The sequence below is a fragment of the Uranotaenia lowii genome, chromosome 3 (genome assembly GCF_029784155.1).
Source record: "Uranotaenia lowii strain MFRU-FL chromosome 3, ASM2978415v1, whole genome shotgun sequence".
NCBI classification, from domain to species: Eukaryota; Metazoa; Arthropoda; class Insecta; order Diptera; family Culicidae; genus Uranotaenia; species Uranotaenia lowii.
Window position 1 is genome coordinate 91,708,391 of NC_073693.1, and position 27,656 is coordinate 91,736,046.

Consider the following 27,656-nt stretch of genomic DNA (forward strand, 5'->3'; position numbering starts at 1 on the left):
GGTGGTATTCACCACTGTTAATGGGCGATCGAACATATTGACGCCCCATTAATAGTGATGAATACCACACTTAAAAAAGTTAGCTCATTTTTGAAGCCTAACAACTTGTTTATCTCAACTCTAAACGAAAGGCAGTCTAAAGATGAAATATTTGTCATTATTTGGGCTTTATGAAAAATCGTATTAAAAGAAATCGGACGAAGAGAACCAAAGTTATTGAAAAAAAACCTAGCTTTTCAAGTTTTTCCCGCACAAAATGTCTCAAAATCCCATACAACCTTCAGCGGGAGCGACCCCTTCCCGTGATTCAATCTGGCCCAAATTTGGCACGCGATCTTGTTCTAGGACTAGGATCTATTTTAGCCTGCAGCACATAACTTTTTAAAAAGCCTGGTCATTTAGGGCACTCTATCACGAAAAACGTTTTAAACCGCCTGATTGCCCGGATTTTGTCCGGATTAATTCACTTAATTTGTAAAATGTAACAAAAAACTAAAATTGAGTTGTTATAATTTTTCATTTTTACGTCGAAAATAAATTTTTAGATGCTAATTTTTATCCAAATAATCATGGCTTGTGATACGTGTGCCTTAAATACGATTTAAAATCTGATGATGGGGTTTGATGCAAAAAATTCAGTGTTTTCATCTCGATTTTTCTTGAATAATTCCGTGTTTTTGATTAAATTTGCCCGGATATTACCCGGATTTTGGGTTGAACATTTTGAATTCAAATGTCCGGATTTTGACAGATTTTTCGAAAAAATTGACCGAACTTGTCCGGAAAAAATTCTGGCAACCTTATCGACCCACCATTTTATAGGGAGCTTGAATAGATTTACCTTTTTTTATCATCAAATAAAAACAATGTATTTTTAATCTTTTCCACATGTTATCAAATGAAAATCCAGTATCTTAAGCTTGTAAACATATATGAATGACTTCTTTTGAAGATTATTCCACATTTCAAGATAGATGATCTCCCCGTAGAATAGAGTATTTCCTGAGACAGATTGTGGTAGGGTAACTTTTTGTTTTTGTTTTGAAAAATGTAAACACCAACTGGTCGTCATTTTGATCATTGATGATAAGCGCTGTTCAATGCTTTCTTTTTAAAACTTCTTTAATTAAAAGCATTAACATACCTTCATGTCTTAACTTGTAATGAATTCACAATTAATTAAATAAAGAATTTATATTCCCCTGACCAAGGGGCGCTTGCAAAACCACTACAATTTGCCATTTTTATTTCGTTACTATCTGGTCATTGTATATGCGTAATGTTGTTCCCAAGCAACCAAAAGTTCGGATAACATTCCTCTATCAGGTTTTATCAGCTTAATCGAGTATGCTAATACAACTTCTTTTCAGCTCAATTTTTAAGTAGTTAAACGAACTTTAAAGTTGACAAAAAGTTCGAATAAATCGCCAAACAACTTCTAACCAGCTTCAAAATCTTTATATGCAGCATAAAAAATCGAAAAAAAACCTCTTTCGCTCCCTTCAATTGCCTTCTCAAGTCCGCTAATTTTATTCATATTAATCAACCATATCTGTTACTAACTCACATTACATTTAAAAAACATGTCTTATCAAGCCTCGAACCCGAGATCCATACTTGTTGCCCTATATGATCATCATGAGTAGGCAACGATTTTACTCGATGTGATGATTTTCTTTAAAATGACTTTAAGGTTCTTAATTTCTACTTAATTGTCACTTTCAAGTTGTTAAAAAGTTCTTCTGGAACTAAATGTGTACTTCACATTGTGTTTATTTATGCAAACACGTGTTTAAGTTCGAAAAAAGTAGATTTAAGCCTTTAAATCTACTTCAAAGTTTCTATAATGCGAAGTTGCTTTTGAACGCCCGTTGGAACTAATTAAAACTTTCAAGTTTACAAAATAGTACAACAGAGATTTTTTACGAACTATTGAGCTGTACAAAAAGATTTGCAACCCTTTGTTAGCTACTGGATTTTGAAAAAAAAAATGAGAAGTACGTAACAACAAGATTGTTTTTCTTCATACAAACTTTAAAATTCCCAAAAAGTAGAAACAGAAACCAAAACAGTACTTTAAAGCTTTTTTTGAGTATTGGCTGAACTTGATAAAGAATGAAGTTCCATGGACCTCGAAAAAACATTTTGAACAGCAAATAAGTTCCACAGAACTTTTGTACAGCTATATATGAACTCATTAGTTCGTTCCTTAAGTGATATTCGAACTTTTGGTTGCTTGGGTTGTTATGTTTACCCTACCACGATATGCCAAGAAAATGTAAACATGACTAAACATGACTTATCGTCGGACAAGTGGGGAAATGCCTTATGGAATATTTAAGTTTTATTCTGTACTTAGAAATTTCTGAATAGACTACCGCTGAAACCCTGTTGAAGACTTCCTCTGCATGTTTCCAATGTGGTTTTTTTAGTTTTCTTATAAAAGGATGGTAGAATTGGACACATTGATGATCTACTTAAAACTTATAAATTGACTAATGAAATTAAATTGTACAAAACTTAAAACTTTAGATTTAATTACTAAAAAGTTCAATGCGATGGATTTGGTTTTAACTATTTCAGAAAATACACGTTTATTTGTCGAATTCCTCTTTTAAATTAAATTCTTACACTGCAATCAAAGCATTACCAGAGGGCCTACAGCTACGGGTTGATGCATATTGAGGAAAAGTAGGCAAGGGGTACCAAAAGTTTCTCATTGGGGGAGGGGTCGAGACGGAGCGCTTTTTGACAGACAATTGTTCGCCTATCATGGCTATGATTACGATTGCCTGTCACAAGATGGACGATTCCGTGTATTGGTATAAGAACACACCCGAAGCTGTACTCGCCCTGAGCGTTGCCACACTACAGAGGTGCCAGGTCGTTTTTCAGAACACCACTAAATTGGTGAAAATAACATGCAGTTCTGCTAAATTGTATAACTAAAGGCGAAATATAGGTGTTGAAGACGCCTCGAATTATGCAACTGAAGCGAGAATAACCTTGGCTGGCCTGCAGTTAATATCGAAAAACACCATTTAAATATCATTTGAACCGAAGATTATCATTGCTTAAACTGGTTAAACTATTTTATTGAAGATTTGTTCGATGTTTTCATAATTTAACAATAAATTTAGTTATAAATTAGACATTTTTTTAAATCAGGACAAATCAGGACATTTTAAGGGCCATTAAAAGACAATTCAAGCGTTTTTGAAAAGTCAGGACGGCCTCTCGAAAATCAGGACAAATCCTGAAAAATCAGGACACCTGACATCCCTGCCGCACTATGAAATTTCTCTAACTTTTCAACCATATGTCGATTCACGCACTGGCTGGCCTCACTGTTTTTGACACTTCACGATTCTTGTTTTGATTCCATATTTTCCAATTCTACACGCTGAGGAAACTAAGCAAACCTTTGGGTCTTAATTTAATTCTCATTCACACGTTTTTAGCAATAGTTCTCAGCTCAATTTTGGGATAAAAATTAATTTTAAAAGGAAATTAGTTGTAAAGAAATTAAATGTTTTTAGTATAAAATAATAAAAAATTAATAATTTTGTTTGTTAATCCAGCTGAAAACAGAAACATTGGAACAAATGGATTTAAACTTAAAAGTTAAACTATCAAACGTTATTTTTATTCCTCGTTCAGCTTTTCTTCAATATGTTTACCGGAGAATTTTCCTATATTGATGTCTTCTGACCCTGAGTAGTGTTATCGTACAAGTATGTGCATTTGTTTACAGTTTCCGTTCAAAATAACACAAAAAACTTCCATAAAATCGATTCGGAACATACAAATTCTTTAGAAGCTTCCACATTTGGCTGTTCGATGGGATTTTTTGTTTCAAGTAGAAGCACTGCCCCAGAATATTCAGTGCAAAAAAGAAATGTGTTGAAAAAACGGTTTCAAAAACATGTTGAAATATTTTAATAAACAAACCTCCTTTTCGAAATTTTTAAGAGTTTTCAACTTTCTGTTCATTTCCGGAGAGATAACCGTTAAATACCAAAAATGCGCTTAATTTAGTTCACAAAATGGGACTTGGAGTTTTGCTATCCTCAAACTGAGTTTTGATTTAAATTTCTTGACCGTGCAGCTACACGAAAAATTTCGCCGCACCCCATTTCTCGTTCGTGAAATTTTGTAAACAGGACGTGCAAACTGTCACCACAAAAGGGAACATACGTCATCGTGAATCGACCCATTGGGTAGATTTATTGAAAATTTGGGTGGATTTAGTTCAAAGTGCATTGTTTACATCCTGCAAGTTTTAAAGTCCTGTGATCAAAACTCGCGGAAATTGAGTTGAAAGAATAGCCCCTGCGTGATAAAAAGTTGCGCATTCATCACGAGAACAAGAATCTCTCGTATTTTTTTCATCGCCAAAACTATTGGAATCGCAAATTGCACGGTGCCGCGAGTGATTAAGCGGTTCGAGGAACGATTAACTACCGATCGGAAGCTCAGAAGTTAAGGAAAAAGTATTCCGTACAACACCAAAAATCACAACCGCGTAGTCGGGGCCTTCAACCGGAACCCGAACGCCTCCATTCAGGATGTGGCTAAGAAGCTGCACCTAAGCCGAGCATGTCCACAATCAGAAGATGTCCAAATTTACGAATAAATTCCTGGTTTGGCAAGCCATCTGCACGTGTAGGAAGCGGAGTGCACCTTTCGTGACCCAGGACACGATGAACAAACAGGTGTACATGAAAGAGTGCCCCAAGAAGCGGTTGCTTCCTCTCCTGAAGGCCCACAACGTCCCAACAATCTTCTGGCCGGATTTGGCCTCATGCCAGTACTCCAAGGACGTGCTAAAGTGGTATGCGGACAATAAGGTCAATTTCGTGTCGAAAATGTTCAACCCTCCCAACACTCCGGAGCACCGCCCCATCGAGAAGTACTGGGCGATTATGAGGCAGCACCTTCTTAAACGACCTAAGGTAGTAAAGACAGTCGAGAAACTAAAGAAATTATGGGTTTACATGCAAAAAACGGTTGATTCACAAGTTGTCCAGAATCTTATGGCCGGGGTTAAGGCTATGGTGCAGACATTTGCGTATGAACTGGAACAAAAATACGAGTAAAATGATAAAATGAAGTTTAATAGTTATTTTTCAATCCCTGAAAATTAGATGGCAATCGAATGAAAACAAGAATTTGGAGAATCAATTTTGTGTGTGGTAATTTCCTCGTGAACACTTTTTAAGGTGATCTCTTCTTAATTTTTTTGATTTGGTAATCATGAATCATTCTATGACGTTTTCACAATAGGCGTCGCGTAATATATGAGTCCTAAAATTTATGTTTTCTTAGAACTACTGTATCGCCAATCAGACATATTCAGATTTAGATCCATAAAGTATTGGAAAACAATTTTTTTTCTGGAAATGCTAGATACCTTATCACCTGGTGATGCTGATGGCAAATTTCAATAATCTGATCTCAAAATTGAAATAAGTCTTGAAGTTTCAGTTGATTAAATTGTGATCCACCATACGTTGTTTGAACATCATCCTCAATATCGCTCAAGAAAGCCAAAGGCGTGACTGGAACAATTTAGTCAAAACAACTACGTAGGAACCGAATTGAAAGACATACATTGTTGCTTCTCCGGATAAAAACCTACACAATATCGACCCACAATCCAGTGTGCTAAGGACAATTTCGGGGATACCGAACATCTATTTAGAGCTTCCTTCGGAAAGCACTAGCTCCGTATCCTTAGGAACGGAGGAAGATCTATGGACAGGACACACACGCCATGGCCCCGAAAACAACAGCCAACCGGACCCAACCTAATTACACACATTCATGTCAAATGGCTATCATGTTTCACTTTCAATTCACTTTGGCTACATTTTCATGGTAATATATTGATGCGAATCCTTTTATCTTTTCCCTTGTTTTTTTCGTCCTTTTTTTCTCATCCGTCCGTCGTTGGCCCGGTACCTACATATGTACACCTTGTGTGTCCTCAGGGGCATTCCTTGGACGGTTTGTTGGTTCTGAGGTATTTTACGCTCATATCCGTATGGTCGAGAATGGCATAGAGCTGGGACGAGAATTCTCCCACACATCAGGCCTCTACCATACCATGGATATTGCCCAAACTATCGACTAAAGGGGCCGGACTTTCGGTGAACGGGTTGTGTGTAAGTGATATGAGCCCTACCCTGCTCATCGTTCGTTGTTTCGTCTCCGGGTCAACATCCGGTTTCCATATCACACACTACTGCTGATAGGATCATATGGAAAACTTTTACTTCAGTCAGAGTCAAACATTCTTTGGGGCAATTTCAGTCAGTTTTCCAGCTAGCCAATGAATATGGGCGAGCAGCTCCCAGGGAAAAATGTAGCAAACCAAATTCACAGAAAACGGTTTTACGGTTTGGCTTCAAATGGCTGAACTTCTCGATAACGATTGAGTTGTCAAATGTGCTTTTCGATGAAATCCGGAAACAGATCAGCATACATTGGCTGGAGGCATTTTTGAAAAAAAAAATGAACAAATTTTGACATCAAAATTACATATCGCTTATCGAGCTGGTACTCACATGTCAATGTTGAACGAGAAATTAAAAACTGATTATTATTTGATGAAAAAAAAAACAGAATTGAGTTGAAGGTTTTTCTTTTTGTAGGACCTTTGTGTGTTTTGTAGTTCCTTTCATCATTTCCGTCACACTAGGCGTTAAAAATTAAATGTTGTGAGTAATGTTTATGTAATTTTCACATATGTCTCATCGTCCATACAGATAAAATTCCATACAGAACTGAAACTCGATGGGCTTATTCAGGAATCAACCAAATCATCCTCTTTCTTTTTTCTTTCTTTCTTTCTTTCTTTCTTTCTTTCTTTCGCTTTTGGCGCAGACGGTTAGTCCATGACAGCCAAAAAATGCACCCTAATTGCACGAGTTAAAAATTATGAAGGATACTGATTTGTGCAGCTTGTCTCCATGACCGTTGGGAATTTAAGCAAACAGCTTTGCAGAAATCATTAAATGCTATAGCTACGAGTAGAGATGTACCGAATATTCGGCGTCGAATGCCACCCAAAAACCGTTATCCCGAATATTCTGTTCACCTGATAGTTGAGCTCAGTATTCAGCTGAATAGATAGAAAATTTATTTTTTAAATTCATAGAGTAACATAATTGTAAAATTTTTCAAATGATGTAGGTTAATTTTTTAAAATAGACAAAACTTAATTTGGAAAAGCTACACAATCACTCAAAAAATCTTAAATATCTTAGGTCTATCCATGTATCATTCACTGTTGATTGTGCTGGAGAATACTGACAAGTGTCGCTTTATATTTTGATTATCGTTTATTTTAGATTTTCTTGGATACATAAATTAAATAACGAATTCGAGATAAGTTGAATATGGCTAGGATGCCCAGAAGTAATATAAATCTCCCCGCATTTTGCCCGTGTTCATTTGCATTATTTGCTTTAAATCAAATGAAAAACTCAAATTTCATTTAAAAAAAAATTAAAATAAAAATATTTTTTTTTATTTTAAACGATCAGCATATTTACAACCATCGAAGGGTAACATCCCGGAGAGGAAAATGTGTACAATTAGGAAGAGAAATATGAAGTGCTAAAAAGCGACATTTACATAAATTACAATCGGGTCAAGCGATAAATATGCAGGAAAGTTTGACAAACGTACGTCTCGATGGCCGAGCAGTTAGCGCTTTAAGACGGTAATGCCAGGTATACTGGTGGCATGAGTTCGATTTCTATACCGGTACTAGTTGTTAAATTATTATTATTACTAAGATTAGAAACACTTTACCGTTTCCACGGCTTTCGTGCCTAAACTAGTTGTTAAATGTCAATCTTAAGTTGTTCACGTTCAAACAGTCTTTAAAGCCGAAGTCGGCTTAAGTGGTGAATGTTTTTTTGAACAGATTGTTTTATTTTTCCAAGCAAGCTCCGTAACGATTAAAATCAAGGTTTGATTCACTGCAAACTAAGTCTAAGTGATGTCCTAGCACACAAACCCTTACAACGCACGAGTCCTGATTGAAAAATATTGAACGATTGCCATGCAGAGCCTCTACTAAAGGTTTCGATCGTAATCCTTACACTTGGATTTGAAGTAATTGATTTAAAATCCAGATTGAGCACTCATGTTTCAAGAATTTGACATTTCTAAGCCTGGGCTCCGCAAGGGTTATTAAGACCACGCTTCAAAAAGTATAGCCTGGGGAACATTAAAGGCGACTACTTTAGTCGAGTAGCAATGTGGGAAAGTTCTACTAAACCTGTTGAAAAGGCATGTTTCAGTGGTGAAATAGAGTTATATTTATTCATGTTTCGTCAGTTTAGTCGTTACATAACTAAATAATTCTTTAGTGATTGCTCTTGACTCATTCTCCACTTATCATCTTCCCTAACTGGGAAAGTACTCATTTCTGAATGAGTGAATGATTCTGTGCAGATATTCTAAGTTATCCACTAAGAATATCTGGCAACAATGCTGAGTTACCACGAACTCAGTTTGAGTAGTTCGACCTAACCATGTGATGATGTAAACATTTATACTGTCATCACCATCACTATCCTATTGTTCGGCAATCATCAATTGCGAATTGCCCAAAGCAAGTGGAGAACCAAAACAAATATTGTTTTCGTTCTGCCGCAATCGGCAGCAATGGGTCGATTCACGATGACGTATGTTCCCTTTTGTGGTGACAGTTCGCACGTCCTGTTTACAAAATTTTACGAACGAGAAATGGGGTGCGGCGAAATTTTTCGTGTAGCTGCACGGTCAATAAATTTAACTCAAAACTCAGTTTGAGGATAGCAAAAAACCAAGTCCCATTTTGTGAACTAAATTTAGCGCATTTTTTGGTTTTAAATGGTTATCTCTCCGGGAATGAACAGAAACTTGAAAATTCTTTAAAATTTCGAAAAGGAGCTTTTTTTATTAAAATGTTTTAACATGTTTTTAAAATCCTACTTCAACACATTTGTTCTGAACCAACCCATTTTGCATTGAATGTTCTGGGAAAGCGCCTCTTCTTGAAACAAAAAATCCCATCGAATGTCCAAATGTGGAAACTTCTTAAGAATTCGAATGTGCCGAATCGATTGTCCGGAAATTTCTTGTGTTATTTTGACCGGAAGCTGTAAACAAATGAACAGAAAATGACAGAAGAATCCAATATATAGGAAAATTCTCCGGTGAACATTCCGAAAGAAAAGGCTGAACTATTATAAATTTTTATACGATATGATATTTTCGAGGAATAAAAATAACGTCAGATAGTTAAACCACTAATTACATTGACATGAGACTTAAAACCAAATTCCTCTCTGTTTTTGGCTAGAAGCCTCCTATTCTCGACATTGCACGGCAGCAATTCGAGCATGCAAATTTTACTGATATCGACATTATCGTTAATTTTCGAGCAGTGCCAAAAATCGAAATCGAGTGTCCAGTTAGTGGTTTAACTTTAAAGTTTCAGTCCATTTAATCCAGCTAGATTTACAAACAAAATGATTGATTTTTCATTAGGGGGCATCCATAAATTACGTAACGCTCCTAGGGGGGGGAGGGAGTAAGCTCGAGCGTTACGAATTGTGACATAGGGGAGGGGGGGAGGTATGCTCATCGTTACGTAACGATTTTTTCCTAAAAAATTTCAGTTTACTTAATCGCAGCTATTTTAATGTGATTCATTTTTTTCAGAATGATAAACACCAAAACCAGCTTAAAATTTGTAAGCTTCAACATGATTGAAACTGGTTTGTAATCTTTCCTCTTTAAAGATTCTGAGATAGACTCCTTAAAATGTATTTTGAATATCTGTGAAATAACCGTTGAAAACCCGAAATTAGGAACATTTACCCCCAAGAACTCAGTTCAACCTCAGCCGAAAATTTAACCATTTTTTCTCAATTGATTTAAAAAAAAATTATGATTATTTTGACGAATATTACTAAGTGGAGAATTTTTGACATAACAAGTTATCAAGCTTCTTAAACAAGGTAGATCATTAGTTAACAACAATCAATTTATTTTATCAGAGTTATCATCAATGGGTACTAAGAAGCGCATTAGATAGATTTGAATTACGTTTTTAAGAACGTTGAAATTTTTTGTTTGAATCTTTCTTTGATCTTCGAAAATCAGTATTTAAAAACATCAGAAGATGAGGGGGGGGGGTAAGTTTCTGCGTTACGTAATTTTCATAGGGGGGTACGTCGAAGCGTTACGATTTGTGACATACGGGGGGGAAGGGGTAAAAAAAGTGCATTTTTTGCGTTACGTAATTTATGGATGCCGCCTTATTTAATACCTCAAACATCTAATTTTCTGTATCCCAAAATTGAGCCAAGAACTTTTGCTAAAAACGTGTGAATGAGAATTAAATGAGGACCCAAAAGTTTGCTTTGCTTCTTCAGCGTGTAGAATTAGAAAATAAGGAATCAAAACAGGAATCGCGAAATGTCAAAAACAGTGAGGCCAGGCAGTGCGTGAATCGACCTATGTGGAAGCGGTGGATCGGAATGATCCGATGTATTTCTGAATAAGGATCCGCAATAGGCCGAAACCGTAAGTCCTATCAAGAAAACCAATCTCGAGAAAAATAGGTAGTCTGATGAGATCAACACCAATCAAGTTGGTATAAGAAGGGGTAACAGAAATACGCGCCTAAATGTCGAAGCTCGATGAGTGTTAAGACAACACAAGCAACGCTGAGAATGTTGTGAATGAAATGTGTTGCGACGAACTATTATGGCGATATATCTCGCGTGAGCTTTCATCACGTCGTATGAAACAAAATGTATACAAACAGTTTTATTACGAAAAAATACAAAAACTGACATAAACTGGTCACAACACTTTTCCATTTAGAATATTTGTACCCTGGACAACATATTCTATATGTAAAATACTGATTCTAAAATTGTTTTGATAACCATTACAGCAGTTTTCTGTGAATTCTTAAGATGTTTTATACGACGTAATGAAAGCTCACGCCAGATATATTGATCGACGAAATTTTGCAGATCATATGCCATCTGATACGGATCATGGGAGAGGATGAAAGCAGAGAAAGAGAAAGTTAAACCAACTTAACAAGCTAAAGGATGGTATTGGCGCTCGTATACACCACTAATCAAAAGCACCGCGATCTTAGGGCGCGGTTTAACCCTAATCTGGACTCATACATGTGATGAGGCTAAAAAGGTCACACGTACTCAGCTACGATTTTTCCTACAGCAACAGGAACTTGAGAAGGAAAAAGGGTGGATGTATAAGTGCTGGGCCCATGCCCGCTTAGTTTTGAATCGTAACAAGAGGCAGGGTATATATGCTGGAGTTTGACTCGAACTAGAGTTGCCGATGAGCGTTTAACCCTCCAAAGCTGTTCGGGTCAATATGACCCGAAGCGCACATTTCAAACATCTTTATCATCATTCCAATATACTCATGAACTGGTAATTTTGACAGACCAAGTATGTTCTATGAAAATAATGATCAAATCAACGCAAAAAAATTAAAATTTGATTTTTGAAAATCGGTTCATTGGGAAATGAAATACAGCTAAGCAAAGCCAAAATTGGATGTAGTTTTTTTAAAGTAAGATTTTTTCTACCGGAAGATTAGTCATAGCGGTCAACACTTTCATTGGACCCCAACATATCTATACATTGTCGGATAGATGGATTCTTGACGATTTCAAACATTAATAAAACAATTAAATACAGAAAAGCTGTCAGAAGTTATGAGAATTTTAAAAATAAAATTGATTTTTCGGACTTTTTACTTTCTGGACCAGTTTCTGATAATCTGGTAATACTTATCAACTTTATTTTGAAATGTTGAGTAATCAGATTAAATTACCTAGACAATGAATATAATATCATCAAAATCGGTTAACATTTGCAGCCAGGAGAACGAAATCAAACTACAGTTCAAATTTCCCCGAAACGGATTTTTAGCGAACGGCTTTGGAAGGTTAAGCGCGGACTTGTTCTCCCATCTCGGGTATAGCCTTCGTTGCAGGTCCGGATGGGAATTATGGCCACAGGCCCCAGGTGTACTTTATGGCGTAGGGGTACTTAGTATCATAAGTCGTCCAATTGCACCCATGGACCCAGAATAGCATACTGGGGGGACTCGGTCGCTCGCCGTGCCTTGGAATCAACTAATATAAAAAATGCTCTTGATGTAGTATCATAGGGTGAAATCAAGGGAAACATCAGTCACACGAAGCCCGAGGTGGTTTTAGTGTGACGAGCCCACTCACGGTGGCAAACACATCCAGCTGTTATGGTTTGACGTAAAATTTCTATCTTTTAAAACAAAAAAACGCACAAGCAATAATCGACGTTGAGATCCTGAGTCAATTCGTTATGGTAAGGACATATTTGCTTCGGAAATTCAAAGAGTGGGTTCGAACTTTGAAAGAAGACGCACGAGACATACGACGAGTTCCAACAACCATGAATCTCAAGGGACAATGATTGGGAGACTTGCTATGTACGACAAAAACTTAAGACTAAAGAATCGTGTAATCTCTGAAGGTCATGAAAAGCTAGTCCAAACAGCTTTTTCCTGCTTAGACTGAAGTCTAGTAGCGAAAAGAGTGATATCAACAAAGCGGGGGGGAGGGGTCCGCTGCTTACCTCAAGAGTCGATGGTGCTGACATGCAAGTATAGACGGTGTAGTGATTGCAAGAATTGGTAGAATCTATAGCGCAAAATTACGTAAGCGGCAAGATAACCACGTCTTTCTCGGTCCGATCCGAGCAGTCTCGCTCAACCAATGCGTAAGAGTAAGTCCAAATAACTATCTACACATGCTGAGATAGTATTTGCCTTACACCTTGGCAGAGAAAGCGTCACTGCAGTTCGGAGTGAAATGAAAGGTCAGAGAACTTAGGTGAACTTCAGTTATTAGGTTAGTCATCTGGATGAAAGCATAAAGCACACCATAAAAACGAGGACCTACCGTTGACTAACAAAAGATTTGATGCTGCACATAGAAATTCGGAAAACTGCAATACATGGAAGAAATGGTTGACGATCGACTAACGTTTGGTTTCAACGTCAAATACAGATCATATCAGATCCAACTTACGACGATCGAAGTAGTCTGTTGCAAGGTTGGCATCATTCATCGTCATTAGTCAAATGACTGTGACTGTTGAGCCTCTTGGTCCGTCAAACTCAATTGACTGTTCCTTATTCGCCAGTCACTTCGTTTGCCTGTCACTCATTCCCCAGTCATTTGAAGCTAAAAGAATTTCCTAGTCAAGCAATCGCATTCAAACGACCGACGACGAAAAAGAAACGCATTTATTATTATTGTTACTCCTGCCAGCAAGCCGAAGACGACCGACGACGAAAAAGAAACGCATTATTATTATTGTTACTCCTTCCAGCAAGCGCGTTTTCAGTTTTTTATTGCTATTGTTGTTCTCTGCCAGCAAGTCGTTCAATTAATTGTACCTGTCGCCAGCAGCCGATCGAAGTGTGAAGAGCTTTGCCAGTCACTCTCAGGCAGGAGAAATTTGACCATGTGTAGGAGCTTCGCCAGTCGCATGACGGAGAAATGTTGATTGTTGTCGTGCTTTATCCGCCATGCGAGTCGAGTAGTGAGGCTTCGTCAATTGAGTTCGGTGCCGGTCGTTTGATGAAACAAAACTAGTCGGGTCAAACGTGACGGCCGTGTTTTACCAACCCTGGTCTGTTGTACGGCAAAGGCGTACCACCACACTTTTATGCTTTCCAATACAAAATGCCCTAGACCAGGGTTGCCAACATATTTTTTCAAAAATCAGGGAACAGGCGAAATAAAAATCAGGCAAAATCAGGCAGCGTTAAAGTAACGGACATTTCGCTCAAAGTGATGACCTTTTTTTTTTTTGATCATCGCTTCACATTTTCACACTAATATGTGTTGTGAGCCTACTTAGTTGAATAATTCTACTGCATCAAGCAATCGAAAGATTCCAATTAAATCCCTTCTTTAAATAAGAATTAACGGGAATCTTTCGAATTCTTTGATTCAGCCGCATTTTCACTTTTTCACTACAGCTATGCAACCTACTCAAGTTCCCTTACTACCCATTTTTCATGACATTCGCAAAAATCAGGCAAAATTAGGCATATTTTAAAAAATCAGGGAAATTCAACGGCTTATCAGGTTATCAGGCAGAGCCTCGAAAAATCAGGCAATGCCTGAAAAATCAGGCACATTGGCATATCTGCCCTAGACTTACAATTTTCAACACCTATCCAAACTTTATCCTACGAAGCTCATCTGATGCTTGCCTATCCGCGTATTATTCATTCCTTTAAAATTCTTCTACCTAGCATTTCATCTCGCCGCACGTGTCAAAGAACATACTTAAATTAATAAAACGTTAATATTTTATATTATATGGAAAGTCTTAAGTGTGGTATGGCATCTTCATTCTACTAAAAAGTCTCACGTACTTTTCCTATGGGAATCCAATCGGAAATTTGTGCTATTATCCGTGCAAAACAGATCCCGTCAACTTATCTGCTTTGCCGACGCCATTGATATAGTCGGCAAATCATCTGCGGCGGTGGAGGAGATCTACCGCTAACTGAAACGCGAAGCAGGAAAGATTGGGTTAATGATTAATACGTCCAAGACGAGGTATATGCTGGTCTGCGGATCCGAGACCGACCGAACCCGCTTGTCCAGTAATAACAAGGTCACGATCGACAGCGACGAGCTGGAGACAGTCGAAGACATTTTCTATCTCGGCTCACTGATGGCGGCAGACAATGACACCAGCCGACTCCACAAGCAACGGCGGTCGTGAAGACTTAGCTTTCCAAAGCTGTTTGGGTCAATATGATCCGAAGCGTGCACCACAAACATCCTTTTCATCATTCCAATATACTGAAGAACTGAGATTTTAGAGGGACTAAGTATGTTGTACGAAAATGATTATCAAATCAACGAGAAAAAACTAAAATTTTAGTGTCGAAAATCGGTAGGATGAAAAATGAGATACAGCAAAGCAAAGCAAAAGTTGAATGTCTTTTTTTGAGTGAGATTTCAAAAATTTCAAATTTCAAAATTCAACACTAAAATATAACTAAGTCATAAGAAGTTGCACAGTTATAAAAAAAACATATTGTGACTTTATTTTTAATTATTGAGAAACTAGAATTAATTACCTACACAATGAACCTAATATTAACAAAATCGGTCAACATTTTGCGGTCAGGGACACGCCAACAAACTACTAGTCAAAATTTTCCCCAAATTATTCATTAATTTAGATGTAATGATACAAAATCACGATGTTCTTGGTGTTAGTATACCTTTTGTGTGATATCCCGACTATGTAGTATAACACCCAAGTACACAATGTTTGTTTTGTTGACAGTTTATTTTTTTACGATACGAAAAGTTCAAGAGGTTTTGAGTAGCTTACAAATTTGTTTTTTACATGTAAGTACCATTGAATTTCACAGAAGAATCTAAACAAACCCGTTATTTTGTGTTTCATTAGATATTTTTATGTTCAAGAAAATTTGAATAACATATATATGGATATTTTGATTTGAAACGGATCTCCAGGTACGTCATTTTTTTTCCTGTATGCCATTCATCAAATCAAACATAAGTAAAATTATGAAGAAGTTACATCGTTTTTCTAGATTATTACAAGACTTTTTTGTTGCATGTACTCTCTGTTTTAGAATTTATATTGATTTAGTAACCGGTAGAGTAGTAACGCTGGTAGAGAATTTCTTATTCAATTTTATTAACTTCAATCATTTAAGCCCATGACCGCTGTTTGGATGACTCAATTGAAATACGGAAGCTAACAGCTGAGATAACACACATGGCTTTGCATGCAAAGCAAATATTTCCGCGTTTGTACTTTTCAACTGAGTAGAAAAACTTTTTTGTCAAAAAAATCTGAAGAAACAAATCACAGTCGCTCGAAATCCGCTCCATATTCAACCCGAAAAAATGGGGTTCAATAACAATGCTTTTAACGATAACACACTGCCTGATATATGAATCCATTATAATCGTAATATTACATCACTTCTATATCCGCAATATCGAATTCTTCTACGGGAAAATTCCGGAATCCCTTCCATGCTTCTATCCTTCATTCATTCAACCCCCCCTTAGTATGAATAACATCGATATGTCTTTCAAACACGAGGACGGATATATGCTTTCCGGGTCTATTGTCACATCATTATCGTCTGGCAGTGAGCGGAAAAAATGAATCCCCATTCCCATTTTTCTTCTGCGTCCTTCCCCATGGACACAAAAATCGACACGTTCGAATGAGCGTTCCTGGTACCAATCCCACTCATCTGTTCCCAATAGCTTCCTTCCTTCGGCAGTCCACACGGCATGCCGATTCACCATATTCCTTTCGTAAACATTCCGGTTTCCCCCCGAAAAAAAACAGCAAAAAAAATGTATCGCAACGCATCAACGCCCGGTTTCCAGTTCAGCACCTTATCAAGTCTGTCATAGGACACTTGTTACGCTTATTATCGAAATACATATCTAATAAATGATAACACACCCTCGCTCACTCACATGTCACAATTTTCTTCCTTCGGTGTCGGTCCGGCGTTTTTTTTTTTTTGTTACTTCTTTCGGATCGAGATGGGGGTTCGCTGGAAGGAAAACCCGAATCCACATCAGCACTCCCGGATATTCGAAGGGATACCTACATACATACGCATAGGTGGTAGACCAAGCAAAGAAGCAGCAAGTCTAAGGAGCAATTGCGTGGGAGTGGGTGGAAGTGGGAAGAAAAAAACGATGAACATAAAATAGCGATACGTGTGTTGTTGGGGCTCAATGCCATCGTTCTATCTCTTCCCATAGAAAAATGTGGCGAAGGCCCAGTACGGCATCATCAAGAAGGTGCTGGGAATATGGGAGGAGAATCATTGGCAGAACGACGATTGCCCTTTGGTTCATGGCTTTTCTCTGCTATATGACACATTATCACGAAACAGGCCGAGTGGACCAAAACGACGATGGCAACGATGACGATGGTTGATCCTTGGAGTGTCCTTCACGCCTAAAATCTTAGGAATTCTACTTTTTTACCGCCCCCGTAGGTGTTCAATGTTTGATACCTAGGAATTAGTCAGAAGACGAAAAGGTCTTAGATCAATAGTTTAGCTACTAATGTTTGTATAAGCTTAACACTAGCATGAACAAGTGAGTAATTTTAAGCTTTTTGAATTCAAAAATTTGGAGAAAATTGGAAATATTCAAAAAAAATTTGAAGTAAATAATTTTCTCATACAAGCCTAGAAGTTTAAATTTACTCATGTAAATGATACTACCTAACTCGGATAATATAAGGGAGGGAAATGATACACATTCATCAATCGAAAACGTTCACTGAAGAAGGTAGTAAGTTGCTATCGAAATACTGGTATATGAAATTTTCATTTACCGTGGTTGAATTAAAAGGAATCTTTCGATTGCTTTGATTCAGATACTTAAAAATTCTGTAAATAATCATGGACCCCAGGCTTATTAGACCCCAGGGGTTAAGAAATTCAAAAATCACCCCAAATAGAGTCAGTCTAATGTTACGGCCTTCGAAAAAAATGTTCAACCGAAAAATTCTTTTCAAGAACGTATAACTTGGCACAAAAACGAATATATGGCTTGGATCCCTGTTTGTTTTTTAGAATAAAATATTAAAAATATCAAAATATCAAAAATCCCATACAAACATAAAGGTTAAAATTTACTCATGTACCTAAACGTAATTTGAATATTCTTTTAAAAAAATGATAGATGAATATCAAATCAAAATTAAGCGTTTTAGACCTTATAAGGTTTAAAAAAATCGAAAATGACCACAAACCGACTCAATCTAGAAAACAGGCCCGTGCGAAGCGAGGGAGGGGGGGTGTTTCGACATTTAAATTCAGCTAGAAATGATAACAATATCAAATCATCAATAAATTATTCAAAATGATGATTCTTATCCTGAGTTAGAAATTGACTTAAAAATAAATTTGAGGCAGTGTGGTTATCAAATATGAAATAAATATTTTCAAAACACCAGAAAACGAATACGAATTAAAATTTTAGATGAAATCAGAATTTAAAGCTTCGTACATAGGAATCAGTATACAGAAATATAATATCTAGATAAAATAAAACATCAAATTTAACATTAGAAACACCAGAAAATTGAATATACTTATTTGGACCGTAACCAGTCAAAATAACTGGTAAAACGGAAATTTTTTATAATATAATAATTTTTTTTTATATTATTTTGTAACTTATTAGATCATATTTTTGTTATAAAATGGAAATATTTTTCACCATGGGTGCACGGAATCACCTCATTTTGGAATAGTTGACGATTGGGAGTGTGTCATAAATTGAATATTCCAAATAATTATCAAAAAATTAGAGCACATTACCAATTCTATTAGAAAGTTATGTTAAATGGTTTAGACTTTTGACCATGGGTGTTCGGATTCACTTCACCTTTGTCGTAGTAGATATTTTCTAGCACCGCTCTGAAGTTTTTCAACATGTTGCTTATGAATTTAACATGATATTGTAGGTTTTAAAGCATATTTTTACTATAAGTAGAGCAAATTACCGTGGGTGCACGGATTCACTGCCATTCTTCCAAAATGATTTTTTTTGCATGCTAAAGGTAAAGAATAAAGGCATTTATGGATTAGAAAGAAAATTTGTGATATATACATGGTTTTTCACAATGGGTGCACGGATTCACCGCATTTTCATCAAATATTGCATTTTTTTAGAAAAAAAAGTATTTTGACAAATCTTAACTATAGCAAACTGAAAATGCGGTGCATCCGTGCACCCATAGTGAAGTGTAGCGGGGAGCGGTCATCCGAGTGATACCCACGCGACTTCGTTTTTACAATCCTCCTTATTGGTCATAGTTTTCCTTATAAATACCTTAATGGAAATGAACTTAGTTCATTCTGAACAAAAATAAGTTCACTTTTCTCTTTATTTCTCTTTTTAACTACTCAGTCAACACCTGTTTTGTTTACCAATTGAATTGCCAATAAGAAACTCATCTGGGCACCAGACCCACTTGAATTCGTGCTGACAAAGTTGATAAAAAACAAAGCTGATGCGTAGCATTGTTTGATTTCTCGGTACCATGGCCAATAACCTTTTGCAAACCTACTTTGCATTGCAATTGGCTTCAGGTCCGTTACTGAAGACCCATGTATATATCACACAAATTTTCTTTCTAATCTATAAATGCCGTTATTTTCTACCTTTAGTATGCAAAAAAGGTGATTTCGAATGAATGGCAATGAAACCGTGCACCCATGGTAAATTGCTCAACTTATAGAAAAACAGAAGAGCAATTGGAGAACGGTTGTATTTCAGGAATTGAGTTATACTTCTTAACCATTCGGTCCAAAAAAAATCAGAAAAAAATCGACAGTTTATAAGTTTTCAAGTCGAAAATGAAGAGTTTCTGAGGCGCAAAATGCGCAAATGGCGCAAATTTGTGCAAAATTATTTTTACCATGTCTTTTTGCATCGTAAATATCTAAAACATACATTAACTTAAAAAATCTGGCAAAAATAGGCAAGATAGTCCTTTTCATAACCAACACAACGCTGCTAAAGTTTTGCATATCCGAGCTCTAATAACGTAGCTATCACCGAAATAAAGTGCCCGGATACTAAATGATCATAGCCTTAAAACCCTAAACCATGTCTCAACAAGAATGAAAAACTCAACAATTTTTATTTATAGTTCCGTTTTATTCATTTCTGGAAAAAAAAGTTTCAATCATATCTTAAAATTGTATATTTATTTATTTATTTATTATTATAATTCAGGTATTCCCAATCTTTTATTTATCAGATAACATGGTAATTGAATCAACATCAAGGAAATTGGAGAACGGTTGCCATTGACCTAGAGAATTTTAGGAATTATGTGCATCAAGTTATGTAAACTGTTAAAACAAAAATAATGAATCAACGTTGTTAAATTTCTATGTTGATTTGTTTCTATTTAAAGTTTTTCAATTGGTTAATAGTGCATTTCAAAAATACCTATCATATGTATCTGATTTGTAAGCAAATTAGATTTTGGACTGAACAAAGAATTCCTGGTCACAATCATTTACCACAATCTATACAAACAAAACTTTCCTTCAGCATTTAAAAAAAAAATTCAAGTATTTTGTTCCGTATTCAATTTCATTTTTTTTTTCTATAACATTTTCGCTTGAACAATGCATACATAACTTAAAGTAAAAAATAAAAGGGTGTTATATTATTATTAAGGTTTGTAACCAGTGCGTGGGTGAGAAGCCCAAGGTCAGTGAGAATCGTCGACATAAATGTAAATGTGCACAGGAAGCGCTGTGGGGAGTGGAGGCGGACCGTACCCTACACCACCGACGCCATACGCAAATAATGGCTAGGTAATGGTCGAGTAAGATGCTGACCAACAGAGGGCGCTGATTGAAACGCACAGATGGGCGAAAGCGGCGCAATGGGGCGGAATCCCAGGACGGAGCCGAAAGTTCAGATCCGGGGCGATGACCTACAGCTACGACAATCACTCCACAAACAACGTCCATATCATACGGTTCAACCGATAGTGCGAACAGTGAAAAATAATCACACTACAACCAGGTGAGACGTGATTGCCGCCCCGGAATCCTAAGGGATGATGAACTGGTCCACTGGAATGGTTCCTAATCCACTTTCGTTTTGTCCCATTGCGCCAACAGGACCCCTTTATGTTTGTTGGATTTATACCCTTCCACTGGAGGACTGCAGCTAGTCTGGAGAAAGCCAACGGTTAAGCGAGGAAAATCCCAAGAGGCCCCGTCACGACAGCGTAGCAGTTCCCACCACACCCAGGCAGCCGTCAACGCCGAGTGGTCCGACAGTACACCACATCCAGGTAACCGTCAACACCTGGTGGTCCGGAAATCGGAAGGGTCAGCCGAAGAAGAGCCACGCCAAAAGTCCACCGGTTTACTCACCTTGCGCCGCAGCGTAGTTCAACGGAAGTAGGCGGAAGGGAGTGAGGTGCTGGGGCAGCCCCGGAGTTCATCATTGGCAGTCATCGTCAAGGTAGGAAGAGCCTATGTTATTGTGAAATCTTAGTGGTAGAAACCATCTTGTCGACCCATCAACCCAATAAACAACAAACGGGGAAAGTTCGTGTTCACAAAGCTCCGTGTTTTCTTGTGCTAGCTAGAACGCGGATAGCCGACCCTGAGGCATATTGAGGGGGGTTCTTATAGATGCTGGGCAGGCTAACTCACCCTTAGGTTATACTTGAAACAAGTATAACCTAAGGATGAGTTAGCCTGCCCAGCATCTATAAGAACCCCCCTCAATATGCCTCAGGGTCGGCTATCCGCGTTCTAGCTAGCACAAGAAAACACGGAGCTTTGTGAACACGAACTTTCCCCGTTTGTTGTTTATTGGGTTGATGGGTCGACAAGATGGTTTCTACCACTAAGATTTCACAATAACATAGGCTCTTCCTACCTTGACGATGACTGCCAATGATGAACTCCGGGGCTGCCCCAGCACCTCACTCCCTTCCGCCTACTTCCGTTGAACTACGCTGCGGCGCAAGGTGAGTAAACCGGTGGACTTTTGGCGTGGCTCTTCTTCGGCTGACCCTTCCGATTTCCGGACCACCAGGTGTTGACGGTTACCTGGATGTGGTGTACTGTCGGACCACTCGGCGTTGACGGCTGCCTGGGTGTGGTGGGAACTGCTACGCTGTCGTGACGGGGCCTCTTGGGATTTGCCTCGCTTAACCGTTGGCTTTCTCCAGACTAGCTGCAGTCCTCCAGTGGAAGGGTATAAATCCAACAAACATAAAGGGGTCCTGTTGGCGCAATGGGACAAAACGAAAGTGGATTAGGAACCATTCCAGTGGACCAGTTCATCATCCCTTAGGATTCCGGGGCGGCAATCACGTCTCACCTGGTTGTAGTGTGATTATTTTTCACTGTTCGCAGTTGAACCGTATGATATGGACGTTGTTTGTGGAGTGATTGTCGTAGCTGTAGGTCATCGCCCCGGATCTGAACTTTCGGCTCCGTCCTGGGATTCAGCCCCATTGCGCCGCTTTCGCCCATCTGTGCGTTTCAATCAGCGCCCTCTGTTGGTCAGCATCTTACTCGACCATTACCTAGCCATTATTTGCGTATGGCGTCGGTGGTGTAGGGTACGGTCCGCCTCCACTCCCCACAGCGCTTCCTGTGCACATTTACATTTATGTCGACGATTCTCACTGACCTTGGGCTTCTCACCCACGCACTGGTTACAGGTTTGAGTTATTTTACATTAAAAGTTGATTATTTATTTTCAACTCTCACTCTAAAAAAATAAGTCCTAAAAGTTGCTAATTTTTTAATGAAGTATTAAAAAATAAACAAGAGATTTGAAGGTATCATTATGAAGAAAACTTTAAGTATTTTCTTAAATTTGCGAGTAATAAGCTAATTCTTTTCAACCAAAAAAAAACCATTTGCGGTTAAATTCAGATATATTTTCTTTCTTCTTACACCAACATGGTCAAAAACTTGTATGCATCCTGGAAAATGAAAAACTTGCGTTCCTCATTTTTCTTTTCAACATAGTGTCTGATACACGGAACATGCATTGCAGAAACTACTACGGCCAGGCCAACCATGTGATGAAAACGCAAAAGATACAGGGACGAGGGAGAAATGAAGCGTGGAGATCCCTGCCAAACGCTTCTTATGATTAAATAAGTAATTAAGTGCAAATGTATTTGTAAAATTGTAATGAGGAAAATAAAATGGATTGATCTCACCCGAAACTTTCAAAGTTTGACGTCAATTCAAACAGGTAATCACATTTTTTACGTTTTCACTAAAAATCTTTCTCAGCTCTTCTCAGGTCCTTGTCGAAATTTCATTACTTTCACAGAGCCTTCGTTTTCCAGATTCTTCTTACATATCAGCAATCATAGCAAGCCACAAAAAGCTCACATGTTACAACCAGGAAAAAAATTGAGCTCTGGGTGTTGGGGCAAATTTATGGGCACTTAACTTATCACTGACTTGTAAGAGCAAGTTGGGAAAAAGTGGTAGAAATTTTGACATTTTGAAAATTTTATCATGCAAAAATGTTTTCAAGATCTTGGGGCGTTGTATTTTTTTACAACACTGTTTCTATTTCAGCCGTATGTGATAGAAATATTGCTATTTTTGCATCACAGCATGCGAAAATACAAAACGTGTTGTGAAAAAACTAGAAGTCCACAGATATTGAAATGGTTTTTGGATGGCAAAATTTTCAAAATGTGCCGTAAGTGTCAAAATTTCTATCACTTTTTCCTAACACCAGTTAACTTGCTCTAACTAATCTTGTCGAAGAAACTATTTGCAACACATTTCCGTCACTTTCAGATGCCTCTATTCCTCCTTTTCAAACACTTTTTGGAGGGTTAGCCGCATGCGCGGTCCTATGGGGGGGGGGGGTGATCGGGGTGATCACCCCCCCCCCCCCCCAAGCGGCAAAAATCCGTTACAAAATACCCGTAAAAGCTCGAATTTTTATAAAAAGTTGAAACTTTTCTTAGTAGATGTGCATTACAATTTTAAAAATTTTCCACTCCGTGGAGGTGTTTATTCAACAAAAAAGTTAATTTATCACTTTAAAAGGCTCAATATTGAAAAAAGTCGGTCCATCAAACTCAAACAGCTCTAACTTAGGATTCCCTGGACTGAATTATACCAAATAACTTTTGTTGATAAGTTACTCAACAAAAGTGTCTTGTTGAGTGTTGATTTGGAATTTGCTATTAATAAAATGTAGAGACAACTTATTTTTAAATTGTCAACTTCCCTCATATGCCTCAATTAACACGAGCAAATCGCAACAAATTTTAGTATTTGCTTCAAATTCAGAGCTTCTGCATTCTTGATTTTGTTTTTAATTTTAATGAAATGAAAAATTTGGAAAAGTCATATAGGGGGGTGAAAATGGTTATAACACTGAAAAAATTGAAATATTTGTTCTGCTTTCATCATACATTTATTGCCTTTAATTGCAAAATAAAAAATCAGCTTCTGAATCACAGTAAATATTCTCTTTCCCGAGAATTTTTCACCTTCAATCAATCCACCATTCAAATATGAATTATAAACTTAAAATTAATAACCTATATTATGAAATTAAAAAACAAAAATTTAAATTTTAGATCTGTTTTTTTTTTAATTCTGTTTAAAATGTATCACATCAAACATTCATATTATGGATGACAGTGAAAAAAATATAAGTACTGCCAAACCGAAATCGAATATAAAATATTCATAGTAAGAGTTTAAATTTAAATAAATCTTTTTGTTGTAAAATGACTTATGCGTTTCCTATGAGTTTTTAGTGCCAAAAAGGAACAAAAAAGTATTTATATCAGCTGTTTCAGGAATTGGTGTTGGATATAGAGATTCAAATTCATCTCTAGAACCCAAAATCTGCATTCAAAACTATAACACAAGAAAACAAAATTCACATTTCCCAAAGTGCAAAGAATTTGAAAACTGATTTCAACTTATTTAGAAGCTCTAAATGCAAATTTTTTATTATTTTATCAGCTCTTTTTTCCGGTATAAATTTTGAAAATACAAGGCTCATTGGAGAAATTTGTGCTCTTTTTAGCAAAAGTGTAAAACATCAAAAATAAAGATATTAACTAAATGATCAATTTTCACAAAGACTGTAAGTAATTTACCCTGAGAAAAAATTATAGAAGTAAGTATCTTTCCAAAGATTATCAAGAAGAAATCTTTATTGTTTTTTTTCCGGGAATTTGTTACTTTTTAGCATTCTTCTCTCTGGCCTGCATCGTTGAATGAATAAAGGATAATGGAAAGATTTAACATATTTTTTGTTGCTCAGGTTAGTTACTTCATCAATTAATCATTGATCGAGTTCACTCTGAACTGCTAAGTTTTAAAATTACTCAATGCCAGAAAATAAGAAGGAGAAAAACAGACAAAAACCGAGTTTGAGAAGCAAAAAGCTTCCAAAATCAGTTTGTTACGGTTTTAATTTTTCCCTTGTGAATTAAAATTATCCCCTTATCATTTCACTATTTTTTCGGCAACAAGGCATTCTATCATGCAAAACAGTCAGAAGATCTTTTAGTGATTTTTAACCAACACTCCTGGATTTCTAGATCTACAGCAATTATGTCATCGATACTGCTTTCAAATATAGCTTAAGGTTTGATATTCTTAATCTGAAAGCTTGGCTATTTCAATTGCAAATGATTGAGACTGTTCACTAAAGAAGAATATTAACATTCAAAATTAACCCTTCATTTCATAATTTTCTTAATAATTCAAAATTATTTAAAAAGTTGGTAATTATGTGAAGGTGAACAAAGATTAATCACTTTCCTTTGTAATTTATTTATTGTAATACAATTTAGATTGAAAATTTTGAATTAAAACTTTAAATTCAAGAGCAAAGCAAATAAAATTCGGTTCCAGAATTTAGAAATTGATTTTGATAATTGGTTTTTTCTACTTATTTATATTGAAAGTGCTGATTTTATATATTGCGTTTCCAAATTTGCAAATTATAATACTAAATTTCCAAATCACGATTCAGTAAAATACCCCAATGAAGAATTCAGTGCCCGTTAGTTCTGTTTGTTTATCGAGCTTATCGGTGAGAAGTAAAATACTTCCGATAAATTATAAAATACCAGAGCCCTAATATTTAAAAGCTCAGGAAAAAAATGAAGATAACTTGAATTTTTTTTTCTACGTGTTCATCTCTCAACAACGTATGCATTATTTTCATTGAAAAAATTACATTTATAACTAGAATTTTTTTAAAGAGCTCTTAAAGTGACAATTCTAAAATACCATATATGTTTACCTAAGAAAAATATCAACATTTTTTCGCAGAGGTTATTATTGATTCGCTGGTTGTTTTATAAAGGGATAAACCCCCCTCCCCATCCCTTCTCCTTTCGCTAACTCAAATGATTGTTTTTTTTACCAGATATTAACGTTCCTTAATATTAACTGATTTTTGAAAATTGGAAAATCACCCCCCCCCCCCCCCCCCCCAAGAGCCGACTCCAGGACCGCCCCTGGTTAGCCGTTAACGTGACAGAAGAATCTTGGCCGAATTCGAGCAAAACAACATGAAAAAAAGACTTGTTTAGACAACTCTTGATAGAACTTTTAAAATTTGCATTCTTAAGAAGTGCAAATAACCGAAACAGATAACACTATTAGAAGGAATAGTTTGTCTCTTCATCAGCATAAAAAACACTCAAACTCTTCGAATTTTTTCAACTCCGATAAACAGCAGCCATCAGCCGGAACACAACATTTTTCGGGAAGGAACTCTAAATGAAGTTCCTTATCAATTTTATTGAAAAAATAACCCCTGGCCTTCCGGTAATCGCTCCAATGATAAACCGCACTGATGGTTCCACTTCTTCGTCGTTTAACTTTATTTTTTGCCACTAAAATTTAATTAAAACAAAACTTTTGTGGACGAAGAAAAAAAATGCGTGCGATTCCTAAAATTCAGATATATTTTCTACGCTTATAAACTCGATTTAAATAAAAAATTTTAGTTTGAAACTTTTTTATTTTCATGAAACCAATAAAATATATTTTCAGTTGAATTTTTACTTGAATCTGAGTTTTCAATTCCTAGTCTGAACCCCGCCTTTTAAACCTTAGTTTAAATCGAAGTACCGAATTTGTAAACGATTTTAGAATCTAAGTTCCACATTATAATTCCTACATATTGATTACTAAACAAAATGCGTAATTTGTATCAGAACCCTTAAACAGAAATCTCTTATTCTGAATGTTTGAGTTTCAATATGAATTCATTCTTCAGTTATATATTCGAACTTGTGAATTTAAATGAAATATGCGAATATGGAAAATGCAACATATTAAAGTTTGAAATGCAGTTCATATTCAAGAATAATAAACTGGATACGGATTCCCAAATCTGAATACAGACATCGAATTTCAAAGTTTATAAGCAGGTCTAAAACAAAAAAAAATCTCAAACTATTCTAACCTAAGCTTTCTAGATAATTTTCGACGAGTATCCGGGCCGTGCAAATTAGGGCTATTATTCTAATTTTCTGCCAATATCAAAATTATTCAATTAAAATTATAAAGCAAAATAATTGAAAATTTGTATTTTTATAGAAACATCTCAGTAAATTTTAAATCACTTTTTAAGCTTCCTAAAATCGTTATTGTTAATTTTGCTCAAAAACTTGTAAGCAAAATATATTATTCGAATGACTCAAATGACAAGCTTTTGTTATACAATTCAGGCAAAATCTGGGCAATCTGACAAGCCTTATCTTATTGAAAATGAGTATTTGGGACTTAATTTCTATCAACAAGTGAGGAACTTCTCGAAAAACTTTAGAAGAATTGTTAACCTAGGATAAAATTTCGAGGTTTTTGTTTAAGTTCTGAGTTCTGAGTCGAGATTGATACTCTTTATTCATTTAGGTCGCTCATCTAAATTTGATTAAAAATTTGAAATTTGAAAAGAGTAGCTATTTCGTTTGGCATTTTTGGACCCTCATAGAGGA

At 36.5% G+C, this 27,656-nt stretch overlaps 1 protein-coding gene across 1 annotated transcript in view; it reads right to left on the reverse strand.

Annotated features, from left to right (window-relative positions):
• Positions 1 to 27,656, reverse strand: part of LOC129751796 (uncharacterized) — a 342,108-nt gene that overhangs the window by 290,779 nt on the left and 23,673 nt on the right. The window lies entirely within an intron of this gene.